The sequence below is a fragment of the Cryptomeria japonica genome, chromosome 1 (genome assembly GCF_030272615.1).
Source record: "Cryptomeria japonica chromosome 1, Sugi_1.0, whole genome shotgun sequence".
NCBI lineage: Eukaryota > Viridiplantae > Streptophyta > Pinopsida > Cupressales > Cupressaceae > Cryptomeria > Cryptomeria japonica.
The window spans coordinates 675,653,790-675,666,799 of record NC_081405.1 but is presented as its reverse complement, the minus strand read 5'-3'; positions in this window follow the sequence as shown (position 1 = coordinate 675,666,799).

The window sequence follows — 13,010 nt, the reverse complement described above, 5'->3', positions numbered from 1 at the left end:
ATTTAATGTTTATGTGCTCTAGTTTAAGGTTGTATAGTGGATTAATTATTATAATATGTTAACAACTTATTCACCGCCCCCTCTCAGTTGTTCACCGGTTATCCTAACAACTGGTATCAAAGATTTGGTCCTCTTTTGTAGAATCTTAACCGCTTGAGGTAGATCCTATGGAAAATATTCCAACGACAATTGTCTTCAGAAGAGAAATCCCTAAGCTTGATGGAACAAATTATGGGATATAGAAGATCCAAATGGAGACTCATCATAGGTTTCTTGGCAAGGATATTTGGGAGATCACTAAGAAAGGTTACACACCTTATGATCCGACATCTAGCAATCCTACTCCTACAGACTTGGATAAGAATATTGAGAATGATTGTAGAGCTAGAGAAGCCCTCCTATGTGCACTTACTGATTAGTAGATCATGGGATTGACTGATAAGTCATCTGCAAAGGTTATGTGGGATAAATTGCAAACTCTAAATGAAGGTGACCCTACTATCAAACTTGCTAAACTTGATGGCTACCAGGTGAGATATGAAAACTTGAAGATGGATGACAATGAAAGAATTGCTACATTTATGGAAAGAGTAAATGACATTGTCATGGGAATTCAATTTTGTAGACGATCTCTGAGTGAAGATGAAATAGTTTCCAAAGTCTTGAGAGCCCTTCCACCGGCTTACAAGATGAAGGCAACCGCAATTAATGAGTTGAGAGCAATGGAAAACACCTTAGTTAAAAGAGACATTCTGATTGGGAAGTTATTTGCTTTTGAGCTTGAAGAATTTGGACCTTTTGGAGCTACAAAATTTGAACCTTCTTTTCATGCATCATCATCGTCATCTACCAGAAAGAATGATTGGAAATCCATATATGCAAAGGAACTGGAAGACATGAGGAAAGAGGATGAAGAATTTGAGCAACTTGAAGCCTTATTTGCTAGAAGAGTACCTAAAGGACCGATTGGAAGTAAGTATGAAGGAAAATAACCTTTTAAATGTTTTTCATGTCATAAGATTTGTCTTTTTGCATCTAGATGTCCTGAAAGAAATGCAAAATTTGAGGAAAGTGTTTAGAAATCTTTTAAGCCTAATCAAAATAGATACAGATTCAAGAGAAACAAAAAATTCTTCATAGCGAAAAAGGAAGGAGTAATTGATGACTCTAAGAATGAACCAACAAAAGACTCCACTAGTGGATCCGACAATGGAAAGGAATGGGTGTTCTATGCCTTAAAAGAAGATGAACCAGAACCGGCTATCATAAATGAAGAAAAGGCCTTGGTAGCAAAAGTTGAAAATAAGGATGAATGGGTAATTGATAGTGGATGCTCGCATCATATGACTGGAGATAAAAGAAAATTTATGTCCCTGCATGAATATTATGGTGGTCAAGTAAGATTTGGAGATGACAAAGCATGTATGATCAGAGGTAGAGGCACTATTTGGTAAGCACAATACTGACAATACCTATTATGTAGAAGGTTTAAAGCACAATCTTTTGAGTGTTGGTCAATTGGTGGACAAGGGATCCCAACTTCAATTCAAGGATAGAAAATGCAAAATCATTAACAAGACTAGTTTGGACATTGCTACCGGTACTCAAACTGAAGGTAACATATTTCACCTAAACAAGGGTAATAAGACATGTTTGATTGCTCATATTGATGAGAGTTGGTTATGGCATAAAAGTTTGTGTCATGTTAATTTTGATTGCATTGTCAAGATCAGTTCAACAAAGGCAGTTAGATATACCTAAGATTATGCATCATAATCCGATATGTAAGGAATGTCAATTGGGAAAGAAAGTTAGAACTAACTTTAAGAGCATACAAGATAAATCTAATGATGTTCTTGATTTGATTCATACTGACTTATGTGGTCCAACAAGAATTAGAAGCTTTCAAGGTGATAGGTACTTCATGCTAATAATTGATGATTATTCTAGAATGATGTGGGTGACTTTTCTTAGGGAGAAGTCTGAAGCTTTTGAGAAATTCAAGATCTTTAAAGAAAAAGTAGAAACTGAAACGGGACTGAAAATCAAATGTCTAAGATCATATCAAGGTGGTGAGCTCACTTCTCATGAATTTAATGGTTATTGTGAGACAAATGGAATTAGGAGACAATTATCTGGTCCTAGGACTCCTCAACAGAATGGAGTGGTGGAAAGAAAGAATAGAAGCATTTTGGATGGAGCAAGAACCATGATGATGGAAGCCCAATTGCCTCATATCTACTGGACAAAAGCAGTGAGTACTGCTAGGATACCTGGTGAACAACTAAGAGGGGGGGTGAATCAGTTGTTTACAGATTACAACAATAATCCACTATACAACCTTAAACCAGAGCACATAAACATTAAATAGCAGAATAGCAGAAACAAATGCCGATAGGAACAGATACTGGTAAACAATGCAACTGAATAACAAAGCAGATAATCGACACAATGCAACCATACCACATGACACCATGATTTATACGTGGAAAACCCGGTAAAGGGAAAAACCACGGTGGGAAGCCTACCCACAATTAGATGATACTTCTGTAGAAATTATGTGATATAATGAGGGGCCTGCACATGCAGGAAGGCACACTACCTAGAGTGCACTGCTCATTAAAAAATAGTCTCACTGACTACAGAAAGGTTAAAACCACCTCAACATATTTGGACAACAATCCAATAGAATGAACTGCCAGAGATAGCATCTACCATACCTGATTACAGTCCCAGTTAAACTCAACACCGAAGGCCTTTGACCTATTCCTTAAACCCAATTCAATCCTCAATGATTGATCTAATCCTTTGCCTGAATGATATTACAATATTCACACATTACATTACTCACCACCAATCTACAATGAGATCTTACATTAATTTATACCAACCCTAACCCTAAGACCTAAACCAGTTAGGTTGGCCACCTAAAAGATATTACAATAAGATCATTACATATATCCATATTATAATGATATTCCATGTTGTCTTTAGACCAAAACAACATTAACCAATCCATAAATCATCCTGGTAACATGTAGAGAACATGTTAACATGATACCGGTCCATAACCTAGATAGGCACCGAACCTATTCTGGGTCCACCATGCCAAAGTGACATCTCCAACTGGTTGAAGCACGATCAGAGAATATCTTTAGCATCCTGAAAGCCACCCAAACACCACTTATACATCATAGTAAGAATTCTCAATGAAAGTTCCGCCAATAGAACCTTAAACTTATATTGATAAGGGTTTAATAGAGTGTATAATAGCATTTGATTACCAAGTCAATACCATATGACCAAGACATGCTCCAGAAGAATGTACCACATGTATCCAAATACATTCCATTGATTCAAACATGCTGAAAGTATCCAACAGATGGTCTCTTATGTCGGTAACACTAGATCTTCTGCCGGTAACACTAGATCTTCTATCGGTAACCAAAAGCTATCTGTTGGAAACCAACCATAATAGCTAGTGTTGATATCAATGACAAAAAATCAATGCAACACATAATCAATTCCTCCAAAATTCTAACAAGTACAACAGTCTACACATTCAACAAAGTTCACATCAAAGGTGAAACCGGTAAAAGTCCTTATGAATTATGGTTGGACATAAACCTATTGTTAAATATTTTAGAATTTTTAGAAGCAAATGTTATATCAAAAGAGATGATTCAATTGGAAAGTCTGGTCCTAGATGTGATGAAGGAATAATTATTGGTTATTCTAATCAAAGCAAAGCATATAGATGTTATAATAAAAGATTGCAGAAAATTGTGGAAAGTGCAAATGTGAAAGTGGATGAGTGATATAGAAATCAATCTATATCATATGACAGGGAACCGGTGGTAGAAATGATCATAACTGAATTGACAATACCTCAACTGGTACAAGACACTGAACTATTACAACGGCACAGTCAGAAAACTTAATTGTGACTGATGATTAGATCAATGAACCTGAAGTTCAGAAGACTATAAGGTATGTAAGATTAAACCACTCTGAAGATCAAATCATTGGAGATACGAACAAGGGAGTTGTGACTAGAAGAAGACTGACAAATGAAGAGGTATGTTTTATTCCTCAAGTTGAACCAACATCTATTATTGAAGTTTGTAAAGATAAACATTGGTTAAAGGCTATGGAAGATGAATTAGATTAGATAGAGAAGAATGAAACTTGGACTTTACTTCCCTGGCCTAAAAATAAGAATGTTATTGGAACTAAATTGGTTTTCAAAAATAAAATGAATGAGGATGGTCAAGTTATAAGAAACAAAGCTAGAGTAGTTTGTAAAGGATACTCTCAAAAGGAAGGAATTGATTATGGTGAGACTTTTGCACCTATAGCTAGAATTGAAGTTGTTAGACTATTTCTTACCTATGCAGCTTATAAGAACCATAAGGTTTACCAAATGGATGTTAAATGTGCATTTCTAAATGGTGAATTGAAGAAGAGGTATACATTGAGAAGCCTAATGGTTTTTCATTGACAGATGATAAGGGCATGGTTTCTAGGTTAAAGAAAGCATTATATGGATTGAAACAAGCTTCCAGAGCTTGGTATGCAAGGTTGGATAAATATCTTTTGAAGCTTGGTTTTACTTAACGCATTGCTGACAGTAATTTGTATTACAAAATTACTGATGATGATATTCTGATTATTGAAGTATTTGTTGATGATATCATTTTTGGAGGAGAAGATAAATTGTGCATGGAATTTGCTAACAACATGAAGAATGAATTTGAGATGTCCATGATTGGTGAAATTGAAATTTTTCTTAGGTTTGCAATTAGTAAAACTGACAAAGGCATATTTATTTGTCAAACAAAGTATCTAAGGGAATTATTGAAGAAGTTTGGTATGGATAATTCCAAACCAGTAAGTGCCTCTATGGTGACAAGTGAGAAATTATCTATCAAAGATACATCTGCACCAGTAAATCCAATAAGGTATAAGTCTATGATTGGTGGTTTATCATATCTAACTCAGACTAGACCAGATATTATGAATGTTGTGAGTATTGTTTCAAGATATCAAAGTAATCCTAAAGAAAATCATAAATGTGCAATAAAGAGGATATTCTGGTATCTACAAGGCACATATACAGATTCAGATTGGGCAAAAGATGTTGATGACAAGATGAGAACTTCTAGTGGAGCTTCATTTCTTGGAAAGAAACTGGTTTCATGGATCACCAAAAAATAGTCATGCATTTCTTTATCTAGTGTTGAAGTTGAATATGTTGTAGCAGCAACTAATTGTACACAAGTCTTGTGGATTAAGCAAATGTTGAAGAATATCTGGGTAAAATGTAGTGAACCGGTATTTATCTACTGTGATAACTCTGCAGCTATTGACATTTCTAAGAATCCAGTATTTCACTCTAAGACTAAGCACATATCAATAAAGTATAACTTTCTGAAGGACAAGGTAGAAGAAACGTAAGTCAAATTGGTTTATGTGAACACTAAAGAGCATATTGCAGATATATTAACTAAACCATTGTCCAGAGAGTTTTTTGTGGTGAATCTTCACCAATTGGCGAATTCCACGCAAATGGTGAGGGGCACAATCATGGTCAAATCGCCCAAAATTTTGAAGAACAATGCAAATATTTATAATTTGGTTTCGCCATTGACCACACACTGTCGACGTGCATGCCCGTAATATTCATCAGGGATCACTCGGACATGGGTATTAGTTCATCTCCGCTATTCGCTAGCAATAGTAAAATGACCACGTACCCAGGACCTAATTTGCCAATGGTAAATTAAATGTTCATTGCACGCGTCGACCAAATTTGCCAATATCTATAGATCAAGAAATTGAAAATCATCAAAACAATAGTAATTAGGACAACCACAAAACCTAAAGCTGCTATGAAAGCAATCCTAAATCCAATCAATGAAGACATAAAGACAAGATATTCAAATCAAATGAAATCAAAGCAAACCAATGCAGATATCTCCTTCATGTGGCTCCATTATTCTTCTTTCACCTTCAAATTTGATGTGGATCTCACCTACAAGTGCAAAATGCAAGTGGAAAATAGGTTGTTGAGAGATGAAATTCACAGCATAAGGTTACTCAAAAATGTGATTGATTCCCCCTTTTCATTGAAGAAAATCATCCAATTTATAGACAAATTGGAGAGAGGACAAGATTAGCATGAAGAGATTTGAAAGGAAATTCAAATCAACAATGGAAAAATTATGACAAATGTGTGACATTTTCTATGCAAGATGTATGACAAATTATGCACAAATTATGACAAGTTGCTATGCAAGATGTATGACAAATTATGACAAGATTGAAATGACATTCCCATGACAAAAGGGAAGAGAGAAAATAGCCTCCATGATTGCAATAAATGGAAGCATAAACATAGGAGAAAATGAGGGAATGAAATTAGGGGAAATATTAGAAAAATTAAAGAAAATAGGAGAAATAGAAATTAAGAATTAGGAGAAATTAGCAAATTAGAAAATTGAGGAAAAAGATGAAATAGAAATTAGGTGATTTAATTAATAGGTTTTCATCCATTAATTAATTCATGAAAGAGACCTAGGACTAAATAAATAGATTTATTTAACCCACAAAGAAGAAGAAAAGGATTAAATGAACAAATCATAAAACCCTAGAAATAAGAGGACAAGGAATTAGGTCAAGACAACAAGAAATTAATGTAGGTTCGATCATGATTCTAATTGACAAAGGACCAATGTTGATAAATGATTGAGATTGGTTGACAAAAATCAATGACAAATTGACCAAGATTGACAAGGAGATCAAATTGATAGGCACCAATTGACGAGGAACAATGACTAATCGATCCAAATTGACATGATTGAAAAGGACAAGGATCGATGATGAATCGATTGCAAAATGACAAGATTGACAAGGACAAGGATCGATGACGAATCGATTGCAAATGACAAGATTGACAAGTTGATAATCGCAAATGATTACTAACAAGCTAAAGATGATTGAAAGATTGACAAGAGGACAAAACCCTAATTCTATCATCGATTAGGATTGACGATGTCCAAAATGATGATAAATGAACACGCACCATGATGCGATAGGATAAGATCGACCAAAATCATGACTAAAGATTGCTATCGACAAGACCTAATTCGAAAGCGATAAAAATGAGGAATGCAGAAGAAGGACTCGATGCTCACAAATGATAAAGACCAAGTGCGCAACATAGAAGAAATGTTAATGTGATGCAAGAACCCTAAATAAGACAATGCGCAAATGTTAAAGTATGACTCCACAAGCGTTGACCATTTTTAGACGTCTACATTTTGCCCTTCTTTGAAACAATGCGATTCTAATCATTGTTTCAAAGAACAATAATGAAAATGCCCTAGACAATAACAATGACATATGCATGCCCCCCGAGGAATTGGCCGGAAAAATCCAGAAAAGAGGCCAAGTGATCGATAAGAATGATAGAAGATGATAGGTTCGAATGGATCAAAAATCGAAGGTCGAATGCACAAAGGACAAGCAGTGGAAGGTGCAAAAGACCGCGACCATCATAAGATGGAGAGCATGCACGTCCATCTAGGTACTGACAAAGATCTATATAGGAGACAAGGAGAAGGAAAAGAGTTCATTTGCACTAGCCGAAGTGGAGGAGTTGTTGCCCAGGAAAGAGGACCCTTGCAAAGAGATGGCGAACATTCCAATGGTAGATCACCTTGGGGAAGGTGTACGCATCTATAGACGATCAGACAATGTGGGAGTAGTGGTATGTAGCTCAAAAACCCATATGTTCATTTTCATGAATTTTACTTGATTGCGGGACATTGCGGAGCCCACAGGGGAGGGAAAAATGCAGATCTGCACCTGTGTAGTGATGTTTTGTGCCTGTGTAAGGTACACAGGCGTAGCTTGATGCTGCACAAGCGCAATTATGCACTTAGGACTCTAGTTTGACCGAAAGCAGCGCACAGATGATCCTGAAAAGAGGGATAAGGGTAGGATAGGTCAAAATTAGATAAGAAAACCCTGATTGGTGCATGAAACAAGGAAATGTAGCCCTTAGAAAAAAAAAACCTAAAACTGACAAATTGTGCCCCAAGTGTGATGCAGAGTTGATAGTATCCATTGATCACGCCGAAGAACAAACCCGATTGCTTCATGTTGCGATACACACTCAAGAGTACTGACAAAGACACATTAGCAGGACTTGGATTATACTACATTACGTACATGCCCAAGATTAGGGCAAACACAGGACTTCTCACCGCATTCGCAGAGCGATGGCATTTAGAGACTTCCTCTTTCCATCTTCCGACTAGAGAGGCGACTATGACACTAGAGGACGTGTGGCATATCCTCCACATTCTGATTCATGGGGAGATGCTGGTGTACAAACCAGCGACAGGGAGAGACTCTTTGTGTAGATTATTCGAGTGCGATGCAGATGACCTTGATATCATAGAGAGAGAGATCCGCTGGGAGACCATGGTAGCAAAGTATGATCAGCGATATGTGGTGATAGTAGTGGTTATGGCATGCCTATTAGCAAGTGACAGACGAGGACATGGATTCCCTATTGGATGGGGAAGAGTGCTAGAGCGGATGGTGATAGAGGGGACTGTATATGCATGGGGACCATGTGTGCTTGCCATGCTATATTTTCAGTTGCATTAGATAGCATATTAGAGGGTACAGACTTCGAGCTGTGGGGTCACACTTTGACAGGTATGGGCATTTGAGCACATAGCCATATGTCGGCCGATTGCAAAGAGACAGGTAGTACCACATCGACCATATGTGTACTGTTATGGGGGAGTGCTGAGACAGGGTCCATTCGGATACATATTGTATTGGCGACATGAGCTAGACAGGTTGAGAGATTTCACATGGAGGCCATATCATGATTGCCCTGGATGGTCAGATGATGGTGATGAGCTACCATATTGTAGACAGGAGAGATACCTGATTGGGCGACCAGTGAATCACTAGAGAGTGATTGAGATGTATCTGCCAGAGAGAGTCAAACAACAGTTTGGAGAGAGGCAGGATGTACCGAGAGGGACTGCACACTTTGCCTGATCCCACAAAGAGACGAGTCAGTGGGGGAGGATGATTCAGCCACACATAGCATATGCTGACTTCATACAACTATAGTGGAGATAGTGGGATTGGAAATCAGATATTGTAGATGCCGAGATGACAGAGGAGTATGAGCGATGGTTTGCACGATAGCGGCCAGTGCCATTGACGGATCCTGATATTCCGGTACCTAGGAGACAGGAGGACTTCCCACTCGCTGGAGAGGAGGAGGATGATGACAAGGGAGAGGAGGAGGGAGATGATGAGGAGGGAGATGATGAGGATGAGGGGGATGAGGACGAGGGGGATGAGGAGGCTGAGGAGGACGATGAGGGAGAGGAGAGTCCTAGGTGCATGCAGAGAGATCAGCCAGATCCAGCAGATCATGAGTCATTGTAGGATATACCCATAGGGCAAGAGACAGCTAGCATAGAGGAGATGCATATATGTAGGGCCACCATAGCGAGTCAACATGATTACATTGTGATATTAGAGAGACAGAATGCTATCTTGAGGACAGAGCAAGATCAGTGGAGAGTAGAGCAGGAGCAGTGGTCAACTGAGAGGGATAGGTACAGAGCAGAGATAGCCAGGCTAACAGTGGCTCAAGATACAGTGATAGCCCAAGCACAACAAGCAGAGTAGAGAGTGACCGAGTATGTTGGGTCGATTAGGGATGCTAGTGCGTGTGAGATGGCATAGATGTTATTAGAGGTAGGAGATGAGATGCACCATTTGAGGACTTTATATGAGATTGCAGTTCCACCAGAGCAGAGAGCAACGTCATATCGGTCACGATCGAGGATAGAGAGAAAGCAATGCTCTCAGAGGTTAGTGAGTAGCATGGGGGTGAGTGGACCTATGAGACCACCACAGCCAGGACCAGGGATAGGAGGGGCTTCATCCTTGAGACATGGTAGGGATGAGGAGGATAGAGGGAGCACCCAGTGACAGAGGCACATGCTCCTTATGATGGAGACATATATAGTTTGACATTATGTACTCAGCTTGCAGGCCATACGTAGGATAGACAGTCCAATTTTGTACTCCTATATTTTTTTTTATTTTTTTTTGATATATGATATGATATGCAGCTATATGATGGGATGCAATGTGTTATGGCTTATGTGTACTTTCCATGTATGGATGTCTTATGCACTGTCTATGTACTATCTTTGGAACATGTATGAATGTTGTTTATGTTTTTGATGCATTTATAAGATGAAATGGATAAAATGCTTTGTATGGGCTTGATATAATGCAAATGTACTAACCAATGAATGCAGGATGCAACTTTTTTTCTTTTTTTTGGAGATCGGAGAACTAGACCGAATGGACTGCCAAGACTGACGGAAGAAATGTTAGTAGGAAGAAATTAGATAAAGGACAGCTAGAGATGAAGGAAAACTTGCTTTCACAAATGCACATAAGTAGGTGAGAACCTTTATTTATTGTAGCAAAGCGGATGCAGAGCATCATGGCATTGAAGACCAGAGCTGGAACGCAACCCCTTTTGCAAAAGATAGACACATAGCACACAAGGAATGAGTGAAGCATCCTAGGGTGCATACATCAAGGGTCGAGGTATGTGCGGCATTCACAAAGTGAATGTACTTATCACAGACACCCAATGATATAGTTGCCCCAGTTTATGATAAACATTCCACAAATAGCAAACACAACAAAAAAGGAAAGGGACCATGAATCATCCCGATCACTCTAAATCACTCAGTGACATCATCGAGCAACATAGGAACATGATCGAAGCCAAAGATAAATCAGTAAAAAGATAAGACGCACAAATTCAACCAAGTCAAACAAACAGTCTGATTGTCATTGTCAAAAGTGGAAAACAAGAATGATCATGCTATCTGGTTTCAGGGAATGCGGTACCTCGTCGAAGACAAGACACAGTCTAGTTTTGAGTATACCACACCCTATATAAGACCCATGATAATGTTGACAAGGACCAATGGTAATGTTGATGCTATTTTGATTGATGTGACAACTATGATCAGGTTGAATGCTTGCTTGGTCAAACAGTTTATCTGTTAACGCATGATTTCATTAAAGCACAATGTTTGATTGATTGTCATTGGATGTATGCTCAGCGATCTGTCTATGCACAAAGGGGACCATTTATTGACAAAATGCAAAATCCCAAAGAAATTGTTTTTAGATTTTGATGTTTTTCACTTTGTAGGAATTTTGAGTTTTTTTTACAATTTTTTTGTTCGTTTTTCAGGACTTTATTTGACTTTTTAGGGATTTTTTCAGGACATTATTTGATTTTTAGGGATTTTGTCAGGACATTATATGATAAGAAAGCTCTAGTCTGCATGCATCAATAACTCCAGTAATTGATCATGACAAGGGGCATGCACCCAATGAAAATTTGAAAGACATATACAGCGACCAAGACCAAAACATATGCACAAGGACTGGAAACCTGAGTATGCAAGACAATGATGTTGACCAATCACAGGCCTGGAACAAAACATTGGGTCAGGGCAAGGATAATCATGATAAACCTAGGGGGGAAAGTACAGCTAGGATTCTTGATAGATAACGGAGTAATAGTATTTTACACATGGTGCCTGTTTGCCAGGTTTTCACCATGGTACTTGCCCAAAGCGCCTATTTGCCAGGTTTTCACTAAAGGGTGAATTATTTTTCTTTACTCTTTTTTTTTTTTTTGAGCTTTTGATATTTTTTTTTTTTTTTAAAGGATGATATTAAAGAACTGCTGACAAAAAAACTATGCCCAGTACTTTCGAAGGTGCAGGCTATTTACAGGATCTGACAGAGGTTCACCATCTAGGGTTGCAAGCTGATATGCCCCTGAACCATAGGGTGCAGTAAATATGAAAGGCCCAACCCAATTAGGCTCAAATTTTCCTTTGATGATGTCAGTAGATTGTGTATTCTTTGAGTTCGTCTTTAGGACCAAATCTCCCACTTTGAAGTGTCACCCTTTGACCTTCTTATTATAAGAGTGACGAAGACGATTTTGATATGCTTGCAAATGTGTCAGGGCTATCTGATGTTTCTCATCTAACATCTCAAGCTGATGCAGCCTAGAGACTCTGTGCATCTCATCATCAATCAAATGTTGTAGGGAAACACGCAAAGAGGGAATTTTGACTTCCAAGGGTAAAATGGCTTCTGCACCATACACCAAGGAATAAGGTGTTGTGCCAGTAGGTGTGTGGATGGAAGTGCAATAAGCCCATAGTGCTGGATTCAACTGTACATGCCAATCTCAACCAATGTCATTGACAACCTTTTTCAAGATCTTAATGATGGTTTTATTTGATGCTTTGGCTTGACCATTATTTTGTGGATAGTAAGGATTGGAGAAATGGTGTTGGATGCGAAACTTTTCATAGAGTTCATTGACATCTTTATTTTTGAATGGATGGCCATTATCTATGACTATTGCAGGGGGAACCCCATATCTGCATATGATATAATTCAGTAGAAACTTTGAAATTTGAACACTAGTGATATAGGTCATAGGAATAGCCTCGATCCATTTTGTAAAGTATTATGTGGTTGTGATGATGAATTTGTGTCCGTTTGCAGATGTTGGGTGAATCTTGCCAATAAGATCTAATCCCCATTGAGAAAAGGGCCATGGAGATATGACAAGGTGAAGTTCTTGAGCTGGCGCATGAATGTAATTTCCATGTATTTGACATTTGTAGCATTTCTTGACAAAATCATGAGCATCCTTTTCCATGGTGGGCCAATAATATCTAGCACGAACCAACTTTTTAGCTAGACTCAGACCATTGAAATGGCCCCCACATATACCATCATGAACCTCGCGTAAAGTCATTTGTGCCTCATCAGAATCCAAACACCTAAGGAGGGTGTGGTCAAAGGAACGATGGTAAAGGGTGTCTGCGATGATGACATATTTG